At 39.3% G+C, this 19,055-nt stretch overlaps 1 long non-coding RNA gene across 1 annotated transcript in view; it reads right to left on the bottom strand.

Moving 5' to 3' along the window:
- Positions 1-19,055, bottom strand: part of LOC135306956 (uncharacterized) — a 117,552-nt gene that overhangs the window by 62,893 nt on the left and 35,604 nt on the right. The window contains exons 2-4 of the long non-coding RNA XR_010367709.1: positions 6,783-6,870; positions 5,870-6,029; positions 369-3,925 (exon numbers count right to left, since the gene is read on the bottom strand). This is a non-coding gene — a long non-coding RNA (uncharacterized LOC135306956). The remainder of the gene's footprint in view (positions 1-368; positions 3,926-5,869; positions 6,030-6,782; positions 6,871-19,055) is intronic.

The following is a 19,055-nucleotide window of genomic DNA, read 5'->3' as shown; positions in this document are numbered from 1 at the left end:
ATTTCTTCACCAGGACAAGATAAAAATGGAAGTGTTTCTGTGCAAATATTTTCATAATGCTCATCAACTTGAATTTGAATGTTAAGACTATATTAAACAAGGTATCAATAAAAGAACACTTCACTTAAAAATAAGATTTTCTGAGCAGAGACATACTGTTTGAAATGTTTGGATGCCAGAATAGCTGAATACTGCATTCATCACCCTGAGCCTTACAAAGCATGAAGAAGGAAACAAAACAATCCTAGAAAATTTAAGGAGGAAATGGAGAAGGATATTCACCATTTTGCAAAAGAATACCCCAAAAGTTTTTTTTGTGACAAAGTCCCATTTAAGAACTCAAAACAGTCATTAACAATAGATCTTACAAAAGTGGCAGGCCATTTGTTAACACTGTCCAGCAATGCCTTTGATTCATAAATCATTTCCTTTATCAGTTCTGCTATGAGCAATTCCCAGATTTAACAACTGCAACATCTTCTAGGAGACTCTGAAGAAAGCAAAAGGTCACCGAGACAGCCATCCATTTCTGCTCTTCAGAATTAGGGAAAGTGGATTGGTTTCACTCCTCTTACTGTATTTTAACATAATCAATGTGCTTCTGTGAAATGTAAATGAAAACATTCAAAATGGTAAGTATTTAAGTAAATATTCAAATAGGAAACTCCTTATAAAGCCTACTGTCTTCCAGCAATGCATGTGTTCCCTTGTCCCTTCACCACACAACTGTGTGATTTTCAGTGTCTGCAATTTAAATAACAACCAGTAGACATTACTAAAAGAATTTTAGCTATTGTAAATGCTGGGCAAAACAAATTTGAAGTAATTTGCAGTTCTAGGAAATTTCCACCTATTGCATTTTCTCCACATTCAAAGGCAAGTTTTTGAGCTAACAAAAAGCCAAGAATGAATTGGCCCTAAGTATATATCAAAAGTACTTTTTCATTACAAAAAATGGTAGTTATGAATAAAAACTGTGTAGAATATTTTTAAGAATTCATTGTAACTAATATTTTATGTGATTCAGATTATTAGTGAAAATTGTTTATCCATGCCTCCTGCAGACAATGAATGCTTGGAGAGAAATTACAGTAGATTTTAACTTGTTCATAATACCTCTTTAGGATTCATCTGTTAGAAAGCAGAGGCCATAATTTCAGTGTTGAGTTAAATGTCAGAGTAAAAGTAGTGTCTTCACATTGCAAGCCAGAAAATCAATATGTTGGTTTGTTTTTTTTTTTAAAAAAAACCAGCTAATTGTAATTAATTTTAAATTAATATCTCTGAACACACATAAAGGCTTACTGCATAAGTTACCTTAAACTAACCAATAAATCATAGACAGCGTTTGGTTTCATAGTTGGAACTATCCTGTTAAAACTGAACTCTTCTTGCACCTGAAACAGACCTGGACTTGTACAACAAATTCAAAGAGCACTTCTACCATCTAATACTTCATCTCTGGCAAATGGTTTTTCAGATTTTTCAGAAAGTTTCTTTTATGTTGAAGCTGCATATTTATTTGTGGAACTGCCACTCCACTTCTAACTTTTAGTGATATGAAAAGAACACAGCCCAGGCAACTTCTCAGGTTATCACAGAATTCAACAGGAAACAGAAAATTACCTAACAATTTTTACGTCTTGGCAGATTTGAGACTATCCTATGTGAAATAAAACTTCAAATACCCACAAAAAAACGTGACTGAGATGTAGTTTATCTACCTTTCCCCACTACAGTTAATCACTAGGAACTAGCAGAAAGTATTATCACCTAAACCCAGATTAAGCAAGTTTGACTGGAGATCTTGTGAAAATCTGAAATGATCTTGTGAAATCTGAGGAGGATAGCAATGATGATGAGGATAATAACAATAACAACAATTCTAACATCTACCACCACATTCATGACTCAAAACTCATCACCTAGTTGATGTTGATATTATGAATCTTTTTAGTTCTATGTTTAAGTTATAAAAAATGGATAATATTACCTGGCTGGTGAAGACACGTAAACTAATCCTGAAATGAAATAAGATTTGAGATTTGAAATCCAATCTAACCAGACTAAAACCCCTGAACTAACCATCTTGCTCCTTACCAAGTAACTTTAACTGATTCTGTCCCAAACTTTCCTAACTCTTACATGTCAATAATATTAGCCATTACAGATGTCCTGTCAAGACTGGTATTATATTACTCCATAAATAGTTTCATAGACTGTGCCCTCAGTCAGGCAGTATCAACTATTTTTTCCATAAACAATGTATTGTTTTCTTACCCTACCTATTAGACTCACCTGTACTTACAGGATGCCTATGTTTTGGAATAATCTCTTTTTTTATCCATTTGGCAAGACCAAAAATTGATTTTAAAAATTCATTGTGATATAAAATTCAAGGTTTGTATATAGCTCCCTCTACAACACTCTTTGTACAAACATATCAGTATATCAGTGGCTTCCAATACAGCAACACACATCAATCAACATTCTTTTAATTATTCTACAGCAGGCTGAATGACTTCAAGGACACTGTAAAATCCAGTTACCTACTCTAAGATGAGTTAAGACAAAATATAAATTTTGAGAATTAAGACAAAATATAAAGGTCAAAACAAAGTCCTGCCTAGCCACCTTCTTAGTCTCTTTCGTAGAAATTATTTGGCCTCCTATTCACTCCTTACCTGCTGTTTATTGATTTCCAGTTGAAACTAAATATTATTGGAAGAGTATAATTGCTGTGTTCCTGCTGGAGATGACTGGCTGTTTAGTTTATATTTCCATGCTTGGTTTCATAAACTCACAATTTTTCCCATTTGAAATCAGGTCAGTGTCAAACACCTTCCAAAAACATACAGTGAAATAATTGCCAAATATTGCTTAATATTATTGCAAAGACATTACTGGTTATTTGGGTTAAGTTTCCATGCTGTGTGTGCCAAAACCAAAGTGAATAATAAGTATACCATGTGAAATAAGGACAAAATTAAAATAATTTTCTGGCTAGCATCATTTAGTTACAGGATCAAAGCAAAAATATTACTGGATGTCAAAAGATCATTCTTTCATCATAGCAGGACCATGAGCAATGAACAAATAAATGTGTTAATGGAACAATCAAGGATGGCCAAAACCTACATTGCTAAAAAAAACCTGCAGAACCCCCCCCCCCCCCCCTACCCAGTGTTCACAATCACTTGTTAATGAAAAGTTCACAAAATAGACTCCTGGTTTTTATTTTGTTTTTACAAACCTCATTGAATACAAAATTTCCTCAGTTGTCCTGGCATCCTTCTATGGCTATAATCTGGATGGAATAATCTTCCTCAGACACTTCCTTAAACTATCTCACTTTAAATCATAACACAGAATGCTTATGATAGTGTCTAGTAGTTGCAGGTTTTGTTTCTTTGTCCAACTACTCTCTGAGAGATCAGTCCACAACATCTGATTTCTAAATCGTTTCAGATCACCTGATAATTTTGAACTTTGATTATCTTTCATTAAGAGCAAAGCTTTAAGGTGCTTGTCTGACATTTGATAAAATATCATATAGTTTACAATTGTACATATTTGGCTATTACATGATAATCCATGGTGAGATGAAGGAAATCCCTACCACCTCAGGGAATGACTCTGTACATTACTCTGTACTCTGAACTGATACAGGTTTTATCTACAAATTGTCCATTCTGCTACTGTGGTGCTTTTTTTGAAAAAATACTGAACAAAACGTGGTTTACATAGACTACCTCCTTGATTGTTGCACTGTGGATACTCACCCACTGACTCATTTTGCCCTTCCCTGTTCCTCTTGCAGCACAGCAACATCCAGCAGTTTGGACCCAGCTCTACGGGCACTCAGGGAAGGCAGGCAAGTGGGGATGCAGCACTTAGCAGGCACTGGTTTACAGGCAAGGGGGAGCTGTACAAATGTGAAGGCACATGCAAAGTCATGCACAGACTGAGCATACAATAATCACGGAATGGCAGCATGAGAAATGAAACATCTGGTGGGGGAAAAGAAAATAACAAAATGTATCTCACATCATAACATTGTCCAACTGACAATGAATGTTTGTCTGGATAAGAAGAAGAAAAGTTGGGGTATTTTTTTTATTTTTTTCAAGTGCCATTATCTATTAAGGGGAGGGAGGGAGGGAGGGAGGGAGGGAGGGAGGGAGGGAGGGAGGGAGGGAGGGAGGGAGGGAGGGAGGAAGGAAGGAAGGAAGGAAGGAAGGAAGGAAGGAAGGAAGGAAGGAAGGAAGGAAGGAAGGAAGGAAGGAAGGAAGGAAGGAAGGAAGGAAGGAAGGAAGGAAGGAAGGAAGGAAGGAAGGAAGGAAGGAAGGAAGGAAGGAAGGAAGGAAGGAAGGAAGGAAGGAAGGAAGGAAGGAAGACACAAGCTGGCCTCACTTCAAGCCTCTCTTGCAGACAGAAACCAGAGCTGGTTTTGTAGACAATCTCAGAATGACCCTTAGAATCAATACTACAAAAGTTACTGGGTTTGTATAATGCATATCACAGGGTTTCAGTGTGTCACAGGCCTCATCATCTTTCCCTGTTTGGTCTACAAAGAGTAGTAGATAGATTCTGAAGCCTTTAACCTTTGTTTGACTAAAAAGATTTCCAGAAATCAGTGTTAGAATTATACAAAAAAGCAATAAGAATAAGCCAAATTTCCACCTTCTAATGAATTGATGAACTGATGATTTTTGCTTGTTTCCTTCCTTCTTTCCTTAAACTAACATTTGAAGAACAATTTTTAGGACCTAGCACTCAAGGCTTCAGAAGTCCAGAATTAAGACTCTTGCCCAAGCAAGAGATGTCCACTATCCACAAGGAGAACAATTTGGTTTAAATTATGATCCAAATCTTGATTTTTATGATACTTCTCTGGGTCTGACACAGCTCACAGAAAGAAGTGTATGTACACACAGACCTGGGCAACCAATAGTCTTGATTCTGTCCCTGCCTCATTTTCTACTGGCTTCATGCATTACAGGAGCCTGGCAGAGGGACTGCAGGGTGAAAGCAGATGTAAAGTTTAGGAAGCAGAAATTCAGACAGGTGAATTCACTTCCATGCCTAACTCTTCCATAGATTTCACAGAAATTTCCAGATTTCCTTCCCTGCCTGAAAGATAGAAATATTTTTCAGTGCTCAGTTTTTGGTGTGTCTTGTTGGAAGTGCTGACTTTCAGGGGTGTGATATGACCATGCACTTTCTCAAGTGTGCATTCCTAAGCATGCTCATGGCCAGCTCTGAAGATCAGAGCAGTGCTGCGAGTTTCCACACTGACAGACTTTATCCTAATTGCTAGCAAAATCTGTTATCTCATAAAAAGTCCTTTCTGACGTATTTTCCTTGTCTTTAAAGTAAAGATGATACAGCTAAAGGCTAAATAAGAGATGTGAAAGATTTTGTTGCTTGGTGTTAGCTATTCTTGCATTTAGTGAGACAGAAACCTGTGTAAAAGAAAAAAAAAAAAGGTGTAATCATCATACAAGTGAGGGAGGTCCAAAATTAGTATTGCCCAGGAAACTCGAACTCTGTTTTTCCTTCAAGATCTTCACTTTGACACACTAACACTATTTTAACAGGTCAACTGTTTGCATAATCATAGATAAAGGTCAAGCATCAACAACCGCCAAAGTTGTTTGGAAATGACTCTATAACTAAATAAATAGCAGAAGCTCAGAGAAAAACAGAGGCAGTTCTATTGATGAGGAAAGAAAACCACACTGCTCCGGAAACCACGAGCAGAACAAACTTAACTTATTTCCTACACAAAAATAATAAGGCAAGCAATTGGGGAAGTCAAAATAAATGAACAATTAAGGGCTTACAGAATGCAAAATGATCACACTACCTGTGGAAAGGTGTCTAGAAATCAAGTGGCTGCTGGTTTTTCAAACAGAAGAATTAGGGGCATTAATGAGAGCTAGCAAGACACAGGTTTGAAGAAATAAAAGGAGATGTTCTTCACATAACAGGTGGAATTTGTCCAAATGCTCTTCTGCTATCAGCACCTAATTACCAGAAAAGCATAGACAAATTGGATTAAGTTCAAAGAAAAGCTGCAAAAATAATTAGGGGAGACTAAACTAAAAGAAAATACATGTAGAGTGTTGATTAAATGACATCAAATTACAATTACATCTACAACAAATATTTAAAATGTGCAAACTTCACACTGGTTCGTAAGCAGAATAATTTAGAGAGATACAAGACAGTACTACACAAATATCAAGGAAAAATTAAGTTATGAGCATTGAATTTCAACAGTAGGAAAAACCTTTAACTGGTCTCTGAAACTAAATTATTAGGTATAATAGTAGATTAGATAAACACTAGCATTGACAAACATTTGGGAATGATCCTGCACTGCCGTAGGAAAACCAGGGAATATAGTAAGAAGTTTCAAAAGCTTTTGATCAGCAATTTTGAAAATAAATTCAAACCAAGTTGGTAATTTTTTTCATTAAATGCCCATTTTATTAAAATTGTTTTATCTTTGTTGATATTTCAGGTTGCATTATTTTAAGAATTTTGGGTGTTGGGGTGTAAAGTATAGCAAGAGGTGTATATGCAGAGTAAACAAAAAACTGTATAAATAATTTTTTCAATCCTTTCAAAACTTATGTTGGAAAATAATAAGTACTTCATCTGTGCCCTAACATGTCAAAATTCTGTCACTGTCATTTGCGGTTACAACTTTATTTCTAGATCTCTTCTTCCAGATGTGCTCTTTCCTTGTCCCACACCTTTCTTGAGTCACTTACCTGTGTTTTATTGCCCATTCCCTCCAAGTAGCAGCTGAGGGGCATTTTTTGACCACAATCCATTGCAGCAGCACTTCCAACAGGCACTCTGCAAGGGACAAGCTACTGCAATCAGAAAGGTCTCCATGCCTCTCTCCCTCCTCAGTATTCTGTCAGCAGGAGACAATAAAACAGCTCTTCAGAGACAGGACCTCACCCACAATTCTCATAATTTGGCATTTTTCCATGTTCATCTGTCAAAACCACTGAGACTGTGCCATCTTAGTGTCAGTCCTTAAGTCTTTGCAGCTTAATTATGGTTTTTTGACGGCAGATGGTGGATAACTCTCCAAGCCTTCAAAAAAACCCCAACACAATTTTAAGAGAAAGTCTTTCTCAAGAAGGCAAAATGAAGGTAAAGAGACCCAGTAAAGTTAAGTTCGTTTGCCAGTCACATCCCAGATTCCTCAGGAAGAAAAAAGCTTCTTCAAAGAAACTTTCAGCAGCTGTATCCCCCTACACTCCTAGGCTAAATAGCACTGTCCTGGCCATGCTCTCTCCAGGCTTCTTGTGCACCTCCTTGTCGGCAGAGCACAACAAACAAAAAACTCCTTGACTTAGGGTGAGCACTTCTTAGCAACAACTAAAACATCACCATGTTATCAACATTACTGTCATACTAAATCCAAAATACAGCACTGTACCAAGTACTAGGAAGAAAATTATCCTTATCTCAGCTGAAACCAGGACAGTACCACCCCTTATTCTATTCCATTTATGTCATGAAAGTCCCACACTTTCCAATACACTATCACCTTTCCTGTGTTTTGCTATATACACACAGATTCTGCCACAGGGGACATGTGAATTGGACTTCTGGATCTCTGGCTGGCTGCACATTGTTCAGGTCATAATAAATCATCTCTAGCATGGCTAATTCCTTCAGGTACTGGATACTTCTCTCCATGGTAGTCCATTTTCCTGAGTGACTATCTCAGGTAAATATTTTCCTGGGTAAGTATCTTCCTTGAAGGGATATTTTTCCTTCACCCTTGACAAGAGTTGCTTCCAGAGGCTGAGAACTTGCATCCCTTGCCTTGCCACTTGCATTCCAAGTGCCTTGCCCATGCCCCCTTCCCTAGAAAATGATCCCAGCAGTTTGGCTTTCTTCCTCTCTAATCCCAGGCTAATAGCCTCATCACCCCACCACCAAGGTAGCCAGATATGTTCATCTGATTGACAGCTAAAATATTTTGCATATGCTGGAGCTCATTCAGGGATAGGTGTCCAGTGGTTGCCTTTTTTTCCACCTCTTCCTCAGGTTCTTGTGGTGGTTCTGCTTGGGCCCCCTTTACTGGAGCAAAGGCTCCATTTCTTCCCTGTATATAAGGGCACAGGCTGGTGCTCTGGTTCAGCTGCAGTACCTGTCACAGGGGTTGGAACAGGATGTTGTTTTGTTGTCTGATCCAGAGACCTTTTCCTCCCCTTGAGGGTAATGAGTATGGTCGAACACAGCTTGGAAGGCCTCAGCCATGGCCTAGCCCTTTGCAGTGATTTTTGTCTCTCTGGAATTGCCAGGGTGACAGCACAGTTTTTCCAAATATTTTACTAGCTTTTCCAGATTCTGCACTTGTTCAAGGATGAACTTCCAAAACATTGGAAGTGCCCACAGCCTTTGGCACTTGCCCATACTCTCCCGTATACCCTGCCACTGATAACTATCTGGCTTCAGGGCAGAACACTGGGTGGTATTCTTAAAGAGTTATTTATTCTTAAACAAGACCTGGAACCCACTCAGGACACATAGCAATACAATCATGCTGATTCAAACATCCCAAATATATTCAAAATTCTCAAGAGCTGTTGTAATTAAACTGGAGGAGAAGGGAAAGATGAAGGGATATATCTCCACCATGGATTGGGTCTCCAAGAAGGAAAGATAAAAAGTACAATTATTAATAGTTTCTGGTAGATTCTTCCAAAGCATAGAGATGATTGCAAGACTGAGCACAAATACCAGATCCACTTCAGAGCCAGCAATTCTACCATATCATAAACCAGAGTTACAAATATGATAACCTTGGCCCAGTTCCCACGGGTGACAAACAGCATAGTGAGAAACACCTACTGCAAGGAAGGTATCACATAATGCAACTTTAAGAATAGGCAGACCAACTTTAAGAGAAAACAAATCAATGATGTGACCAGTGACCATAGAACTAATAAAACCAACTTGTTCTGGTCAGATTTGTTGCTACCTCAACCCATCATGCTTACCCTAAGTCAGGAACTTTTCCTGTGAGCAGGCACACAAGAAGCAGGAGGGAAGCACAGCCAGAACTGCTGATCCAAACTAGCCAAAGGGACATAAACTAGGCTGGAGTCAGCTGGGAGGCACCACTCACTGGCAGAGACAGGCTGGGCATCACTCAGGGGTTTGGGACCAGTTGGACTGTGCATCATTCCTTGTTTCTCTTGGGCTTTATATCTCTCTCCCGTCTTATTGGGCACTTGGCGTCTAGCCAGGGACAAACCACAACAAGCAGCAAAAAGAAAAACATTGGAGCAATATGTGGTTAAAAATGGAAGCACTTATTGTAATCCATAAACTAAACATAAACAAATTAAGCAGGCAATGACGCGGCTTCCAATTTTTAAACCTGAGGAGATTCCACAGGAAACCTTATCTCTAGTTTACAAAGAAGCTTTCTGCTGTTTTATATCATAAGAATCATTTTGGCTATGTACTTCTGAAATATGATAAGGACCATTTGCAGCCCATACAATCATTTAGCGAATACACAAAGTACCAGCTTTTTCCAATGTACCAAAGTAGCAAAGTTGTATGATAAGAATAAGATCATAATGGCAATAGTTCATCCATGGGTCTGGGTTTATACCAGTATTACCTGCACAGACTGTTCAATGCATTTAGCTTCTATGAAGGATTTGATAACAGTAAAACAACATTGTTTAATAATATGGTTGCATTCTATCCTGCAGGGTGGAAATAGTCAATTCTGACTTTCCAGCATCTTAATTTCAGAGGTCAATTTATCAAATGGGCAGCATTAAATAAAAAAACACCCAAATCAGAGCAAACCAAAAGGTTTAACATGATTTTGTTTGGTATGAGAAATATGCAGTGACATATCTTTGCCATGCAAATTTATCCTGAACACAGAGGGTGAAGAAAGCTGTGTTGTATCATGTTTACCACGTACACAGAGACTCCTATATTACACAGGCAGAGCCACAGTGTGAAAGGCTAGTCTCCCAAAAGATGAGTAAGAGCTTTCTTGAAGAGGCATTCCAGTGGTAAAGGGACAACAGTGGCAAAAGCACAGCAAGGACAGCCATCACTCCAGGACAGAAGAAGGCCATAGCTAGGCTGAGGAATGCCCTTCTTGGGCAGGCAACACCCTCTGTTACTGCAGTCTGGCTGGGTCCTGACCCAAGCAAGGGGCACTTCTGGAGCACCTCATGCTTACATGCTTAAGATGCTGTAATTTGTGCCATTAACATATGAGAAAAGGTGTTAACCCAAAAAAATGCAAACAAGATGGTCCTGCATCCAAAACACTTAGGTGCTCAGAACAGTGTCAGAGTTAACAGGACTTTGGATATACCAGATATTTGGTTCTGCACATGACTACTTTTCATACTTTTTACAACTTCACAAGAAGAAAACGGGCCTGACAAAACACAGATCTTTTGTAGATACCTTGCAGTGGCAGAGGGGTGTTGTTTCTTTTCCCGGCCTGACCACAGAAATAAAATTAGTAGTATGTCTGCACCAAAACTCTTGGGCTGGTCTAGATCTCGCTTGTGCTTCCGTCTTTGATTCTAAGGAAAAGACCCTGTTGCCATCTCTACCTGCCAAGAAAAGGTGAAGAGGATGTTACTGCTTCAGAGAAGGAACATGGTTTCCTGGGAGATGCTGGAGCACAGATACCTTCAGCATCAATGACAGGAGCTCAGCACTCTTTTCTCACCCAAGTCAGTCAGGGGTCACCTTCTGGATTTCTATCTCACAATGCTCCCAGGCTTAACAGCATCATGCAGTTTTGCTGGATAAGGCTCAGATGCTCAGCCTTTGCAGGATCAAATCCACTACTTAAAATTGCATCAGGGTTACTGAGAACTAAATGGAAATAGTGTTGTTTCCCAGGACACAACAGATCTTTCACAATGTACTGGGGTGCATGTTTTTCGTCTCCACTCAGCTATGAACAATAGAAAACTCTCTGCTTTTATTAAAAACTTTGAGGGATTATTATTTTAGTTAAGCCTTTAAGAATTCATACCTATCTGGAAAGGGCAGATTGTGTAATGTGCTTCCTGTTTTCATCATAGCTGGATACTGCTTTTTGCTGTTGCCTGTTATTACCCAGTTAATATGAACTGCTAGAAGTTTATTTTTAGCTCACTTAAGCCTATTGTAAGGTCTGTTCAAGAACTTCCAATGAGAAAATTTAGCTCCTGCATCTAATGCTGAGTTTAGGAATATATTCTTAAATCCTTTTAAACAGTCAAGACATGAAGTGAAAATAGATAATGAATAGTTGTTGAGTATTAGCAATCTGTTCTACTCAAAGATTACATTTTATTTTCAAATTATACCCTTAATTTCTAAAGTAAGTATTTATTTGATAAAGAAGTCATGCTCCATTCATTTAATTGCCAATTAAAACAGGGGAGATGAATAAATATTTGCCAAAATGAGCACAGGATTATTTTTATTTGAGGAAAAATATGTAATTATCTACACATCTTGAAATTACAGAATTAAAAGCTCTGAAGTCTTCTGTGTCAGACACCATTTGTTTCATCTATATCAAATCACATTCAGCACAAATGAAAAGTACTTAAGGGTATGTCTGAAATGAGACTGAATGTAAACTCTGGAAAGGACATTCTTTTACAACAGTCTTTCAACCTCCCACAGAAAATAATTTTAAAATATAATCATCATCATCAAAAAATATGTTAAGTAGGAAGGAACCAATCAGAATTATCAAGTCCAAGTCCTGGCCCTGCACACGACACCCCAAGAGTCACAACATGTGCCCCAGAGCACTGTACAAACACCCCTTGAACTGTGTCAGGCTGGTGCTGTGACCACTTCCCTGAGGAGCCTCTTCCAGTGCCCAGTCACCCTCTGGGTGAAGAATCTTTTCTGGATATTCAATCTCCCCTGATATAAACCTCTTGATATAAACCTTCTCTGACACAACTTCAGGCCATTTTATTGGATCCTGTCAATGGTCACCACAGAGAAAAGATCAGTGCCTGTCCGTCCTCTTCCCCTCATGAGGAAGCCGCACACTGTGATGAGGTCTCTTCTCAGTCCCCTCTTCTCCTGAAGACCAGGCTGAACAGACCTGAAGTCACCTGAAGTGACCTCAGCTACTCTTCATATGGCTTCTCCTCGAGGCCCTTCACCATCTTCATTGCTCTCCTTTGAGCACTCTCGAATAGTCCAATACTTTATATTGTGGCACCCAAAACTGCCCCCAGCACTGGAGGTGAGGCTGCCCCAGCTGAGAGCAGAGCAGGAAAATCCCCTCCCTTGCCCAGATGGAGATGCTGTGCCTGATGCTCCCCAGGACACACCTGGCCCTCCTGGCTGCCAGGGCACTGCTCAGGTTCAACTTGCCATCAACCAGAACCCCCAGGTCCCTTTCCCCAGTATTGCTTTCCAGCATCTCATTCCTGACTTTGTGTATCTGAGGCTGTCCCACTCCAGGTGCAGAATCCGGCACCTTCCCTTGCTGAACTCCATACAGTTGGTGATTGTCCAGCTCCCTAACTCGTCAAAGTCTCCAATAATATTATCCAATAATATTATCCAATAATATTGTCATCACAAAGAATCACAGGGTAATTCAAGTTAGAGGAGATCTCAAGTCCAATATCTTGCTTAAAGCAGGACAAGCCTCACGGATCCATCCAATCTGACTTCAAAATCCTCAAAACAGGGAGCTGATAACCTCTGGAAAACACGTTCCAGTGTCTCGAGTTTTTTTTATGTGAAAATGTTTCTCATCAGCCATACTATGAATCTCTCTTGTTTCAACTTCTGCTTGTTGACTGCCACTCCCCCACATTGTGCCACTGAGATGTGCCAGGCTGTCTTTACGACCTTGTCCCATGTAGGGGGATGCTGCTATTAGGAGCCCCCAACACATTCCACCCCTTTCTTAGGCTAAACAAACCCTACACTCACAGATTCTCTCCCCTGGGCAAGGACTCCAGCCCCTGATTGTGGTTCTCCACTAAACCCACAGCAGTTTATCACTTTCCTTCTTGTTTGCAAGGTCCCCAAACTGAGCACAGTATCCAAATGTGGTCTAACAGGTGCTGAGCACACGGGAATGATCACTTCTCTCCAGCCACTCACTGCACTCCTGTTGCTATAGCCCAGGATGTTGTTGGCCTCCCTTGTTGGCAGGACATATTGCTGGATCCTACTCAACCTGATGTCCATGAGCCTTCCAGGCCCCTTCCACAGAGCTGCTCACTCTGTCACCAGCCTGTGGTCCTCATGGGGTCCATCCTTCCCCGGCACAGTGTTTGGCATTTGTCCTTGATGAATTTCTATTAACTTCATTGTGACAACTAAGTCCATGAATGATTCTTAAACAGAAACTTAACATTTTCCTCCTTTCTGTTTTACTGTGCTACTGCAGACTCATTTTACCACAATTTAGCTGAAAGAGAAGGATCACATAAGTCAGGATAAATGTAAAATCTGTTCAAAAATGGAGACAAAAAAGTCTGTCCCATTTTTCATGCAGAATTTCTTTTTCACTGTGTTTCACTTGACATGTATATTTTACATTTGCTGTTGTAACTACTTTGTCTTTGACAGACACAGAAGAATTACAGAAGCATTATACTAAAAAAGACCCAACTTTTTGTTTCTTGAGCTAGTCTGATAAGCCATGAGTCACAGTACTTTCTATGTGCATACACTCTCAACAATTTCAATATTAAACCTTAGCTATGATAATCACTACGTTATTTACTTTAAGCCAATTTTATATTAATAGTAGTAAGTATTCTGCAGGAAAAGTGAACATTAGTTGGCAACAGATACTTTGAAAAGGATTTATAGGTGAAGGATGCAAGTTTGACAAGTTAATTAACAGTAGTTTCTTTAAGTTTCAATTAATTGCATGTATCAGTGATAATAAAGAAATTTTTTGTTTTGTTGTAAAAATAATTTATTTCTGGCCATCTGCTGCCTGTGAAATTTCACAAAGAATAGTGCACTTTAAAAAAAATGCTATAAATTACAAAACTGAATACAGGGTATAAGCCCTATAAGAATGCTTTTCTCTGTCCTGATAGTAAAGAAGACTATCAAGTAGCCATATCAATACTAGGTTTAAACTTTTTTAAAAGAAATGCAAAAGTTTCAGGACTGAATTATCAAAGCTAGCTATTACAGACTGTTGAACAAAGGACACATTTTCATTTTTAAAACTTTGGGGGCTTGGTTGGGGTTTTTTGCTACATATCACTAGCATTGTGGATTTTTTTTTTTTTACTATTTATTGCTTTGACTTAAGAAAATTCACCCTGGAGATAAAAATAAAATCAAGAAACATTGTCATTACAAATCTTACAAGAAAGTCAAGACAAATTTCAGTGAAAGCTACCTGTGTTCGTTTTGCTCTTTGAGTATCTATTCAATATTAGGTCTGCTTCCCTGCTCACCTTTTCTTCACATCTCCCTCAAAAATAATTAAACATCAAAGACTTCATCATTAGGAATTATACAGCAAGTATAATTTAATTAGAATATTCAGAGTCCCCACATATAACTAAATGCATTTATGGTGGGCTGAACTTGCTCTGTTGCCAGATGCCCATCCAGCAGCTGTCTTACTCCCCTTCCTCAGCAGGACGGGGGGAGAAAATTAGAAAGGATAAAGACAAGGAGGCCAGTCATCAATTATTACCACAGGAAAACCAGGCTACAATAAGATGTCGAGAAACAAAGACATAAGTAAAATAATCTACTCGTCACTTTTACCTTCTTCCCAGGCTTACCTTTAACCCTGACTCCTTTACCCTTGACTCCTTTACCCTCTCCTCACCAAGCAGTGTAAGGGATGGGGAATGGGGTCTGTGGTCAGTCCATAAGTGCTCCTCTCTGCTACTCCTTCCTCCTCATGCTGTTTTCTTCTCCAGCCAGGGTCCTCTTCATGGGCTTCAGATCTTCATGGACTGTTCCAGTTTGGGCCCTTCACCTGTGCTGCAGTTCCTTCAGGATAAGACTGCTGCAGCAGGGGATCCTCCATTAACTGCAGTGTGGATTTCTGCTCCCCCGTGTGCTGCTGGCAGTCAACCTCCATCACCATGGTTTTCTCTAAGAACTAAAGGGGAGTCTCTGCTGAGACAACTGGAGCACCTCCTCCCCTCCTGCTGCTCTTGCCTCAGGGCTCTCAGGGCTGTTTCTCTCATACTTTTCCTCACCCCTCACTGCCAGGCAGCATTTGCTCTTTCTTTACACACATTATTTCTAAAGCACCACGACCTTGCCAAGGGCTCAGCCAAGGGCTGTGGTGGGGCCATTGGATTTGTCTGGAATGGGCTGTGGCCAGCAAAGGGCAGCCTTGGCTACTTGCCACAGAGATCCGTGCAGCACCCCCTGCCAGCACCTGGGCACCCACACCCAGCATGGCCCAGACAGAACCAAAATCTTTGGTCACCCTCTGGTGCCCTATGATTCATAGGGTGGCTGATTCATCCTGGTCATTCAGAGGGGTCTCTTTTTCCATCTTTCCAGTGTAGCCCACCTCTAGGGGGAAATCTAGAACCATAAAAACATTACCAGTCTTGACACATCTGTCCTCACCTGTTACAGCCAGAAACATTCAACACCCTGTTCTTCCACTCTCTCAGGTTCAAACACTGATTCCCCAACACCAGCAGAGTGTGGTAACACACTTGCTCACTGGCAGAAGTTGTCTCCTGGGATTATTTTCCTATACAGACAAGTTAGACACACGGAAATTACATGGTTGAAGGCAGAATTTGTGTATCATACTGCTGGTAGCAAGCCTTCCTCACAGAAGTATACCTAAGGATAAGAGTTTTGTACAGGAACCATAACACTGATTTAATGTCTTTGAAGCACAGCACACTGCAGGTCCATTTACTTATCAAGTAGAACATTTTTTAAATCTTACTGGAAAATTATTTTTAAAACACAAGAAGCACTTTAACTACATGCAACTAACATAAGAAAAGGTGAAGTTTGAATTGTCAGCACTCTATTTTAATTAATGAAATTAAAATGAGAAGCAAGGAAACATTTTAACTTAACCTTCTAAAGCAGTTTAACGTAGTGAGATTGTTTAGGGCAGAGGATAAAATGCCATGAGAGGTCATATCACTGTATTTGCAGGATGAGGAGATAAACAATTAAGGAAAACAGCGTGGCAGTCTGGGCAAGTTCTCTTTCAGCAGTGCAGAGGGAATCCCAGGTCATTAAAAGATAATTTTTCTTTGATATTCTGATGTGTAATCTGTTATACCCAAATATAACACCATGTTTCATTAGCCACAGAAAATACATCCCACACTGGAATCGAATATAATGATGGAACAGCTTTAGATGTTCAGTGAATTGACAACTGTGCACCACAATTCTGGTACGTCAAAACCCAAACTACATAAAACTGCAATATTTATCTCCAAAACCATAACTGTCTAAACATTTACATCAAGTTTCTTCCATAAAACACACATTGAAAGTTTAGAAATGTTGACTGAATCATTTCCTGTGACTCAGTGATTTGCTATTGCATCTGTGCAGAACGCCAGGAGAGCTGGTTTTAGCTTGACAATTTTACAATTCAGTGGAATGTTAATGGCCTCTTAAATTTCATATGAAACAGCTACTTATCATGTCCTTAATCTCTTATCAGATATTATCTAGAGTAAAAAAACTCAAGGTAGATTATAACCATGGAGAGAAGAAGCAAGAAAATTCTCCCATGTAACCAAACTCAGATTAAAGATTAGCAAGACTGTGCCAGCTATTTCCTGTGATTGATCGGATATCTAGAGAACCATTACACTGTTCCCCTGTCATATATTACCCAGCATACATGACAAGAAGGGGAGGATGCTGCTGCAGCTAACAGTTGTAAACTGGCTCCTAGTAGCAGCCAAAAGTAGTTTTACCATGCTCTGGGGTCACTCTTAGAGCAGTCCATAGACATACAGTCTGGACTGTATGTCTATGTCAAAGCCATTACACCACGGTGAAATCTAACCGATATAAAGGTGGCATGAAACAGGGCAAATCCCACATCTGTCCTTAAATCTCATGGGATATTTTCTGTGGCTTTGTAGTATGGAACTTCTGCTTTTTTTAACAGGTTTCACATCCCCTACATTCCATAATCATAGAAATGAAAAGAACTCAGTGCATGTCTGTATAAAACTCTTACAAAAAGAGTGAAACTTAATACCCACAGTGTGCTGGCACATGGACAGCATAAACAAACTGGAAAGGGAGAAGGTAAGAAATAAAGAAAGAACAAGAGATCCTTTTCCTCCCCACCACTCCTTTCCAACTATTCTACTTACTCCAAGTTTAAAGTAAGCTTTAAAAGTAGGTTAAAATATATTGTCAACTTGATTTCTTCTCATTTACACTTCTCCATCAACACCTTTTCAAAGATAGTCAGGTTTTAGAATGCACTGTTTGTTTGTATTAGGAGAAGCTGGTGATTGGTTAAAGCAGATAGGATGGAGCAAACTGCATGGCTTTTGTTGAGCCTGCCTTTTAAAGCAAGTACCTTTGAGGCACAGCCTACTGAGAAGAACAGCTATTCACAGGAAACAGAAGAAACTACTGTGTGCTTGAGACAAATGGGATTTTCTCCAGGCAAGAGAGATGTAATAAACATCTCAATACTAAATTAGTAAAAAAATATGAAAGTTTGTGGGTTGATCTTTGCTTTTACAAAGACAAAGGATAAAAACATTAATGGCAAAGGACCTACAAATTCCTCTAGAGCTGATTTCAGATATAAATAAAAAATTTAAATGAATTCTCTGATATATGCCTGCAAACCAGCCAATGTGATAGGAATGTGTAAGGAACGGCAGAAATGTGTATCCCATTCATTCTGTCACACCACACTGACAGACTAAAGCAGCAGAATTGCTATAACACATCACATTCACATTCTCCCCTTTTTCTCATGCTCCTAATTTTCCATGTGCACCTTATACTCATTTTTCCCATTCTTCATCTCAGTTAGTGTTCTGTGTGACCCCATGCTTATTCCCCTGTTCCTGATATGAGGATCTTTGACTCTGCAGGGCACACATTCACTGCCCCCACATCCAAGTGTTCTAGCCCCTTCCTTCCAGTGGGTTTGCCTGCTCCTCATCCCTTCTTGCTGACAGCTGCTGCAGTGTCTACTGGTAATTATTAGTAACCATTTAAAGAGAAAAACTCCAGAGTCTAGTCCCATCCAAAGAGCAAGCACAGTTTTGAGCTGGTGAGTAGGGGGAAAAGAAACCTCGAAATACCTGCATCAACGTTGTATGCAAAACACTAGCTGGGGCCAAGGTGAAGGTGCATGCCCAAAGGTCTGAGCTGGCTGCAAAGATATGTTATTCTGAACACTTTTTATAAATATTTCTTTTTTTTACTTAATGTCGTGATAAACAGAATCAATCTCTGACAGATATTCTGAAGTCTAAATGTAGCATCCTTGAATCACGAATGCTTATACCACTTCTACTGATACTGCCAAAAAAAGGTCTAATTGTTTCTGCTTTTTATCTTTATTCAACTAACACAATTTTTAAAAGAACAAAGTACCTAGTGTAGTCTAATACTCCTAAATGTAAAAACTAGTTTCTCCCAAGTTTCTATTAAAGAGAGAAAGATTTTTCTTGGTAAAGAAACTTCTACAGTCACCAGTGAAAGGGACAGGTTTGTTCTGGCCAACTGAGTGTTGAAGTTGACAGTCATTCAAGTCAGTTTGTTCACTGAAAACAAGAATTCAGGCTTATGAAAATATATTACTTGACTTTGTTCTTCCTAGTGGGCCCTGAACCACATAAAATTCTCTCTGTCCTTAATTATTTTGTCTGAATTTAGGAGGATGATCCTATATTTAACTGTTAGTGCATAATCCTCATGAGCTAAAATTGCTGGTTGATATTTGACCTGTCTTTCCCTAGTAGTCATTGCTTCTAAAGACCACTGTATTTATGCCCCATCTCTTCTTGGTCTAATCTGAATGTCCACAG

Source organism: Passer domesticus, chromosome 1 (assembly GCF_036417665.1).
Source record: "Passer domesticus isolate bPasDom1 chromosome 1, bPasDom1.hap1, whole genome shotgun sequence".
NCBI classification, from domain to species: Eukaryota; Metazoa; Chordata; class Aves; order Passeriformes; family Passeridae; genus Passer; species Passer domesticus.
Note: the sequence above shows the minus strand (reverse complement) of the source record. Positions and strands in the feature narration are given on the sequence as shown.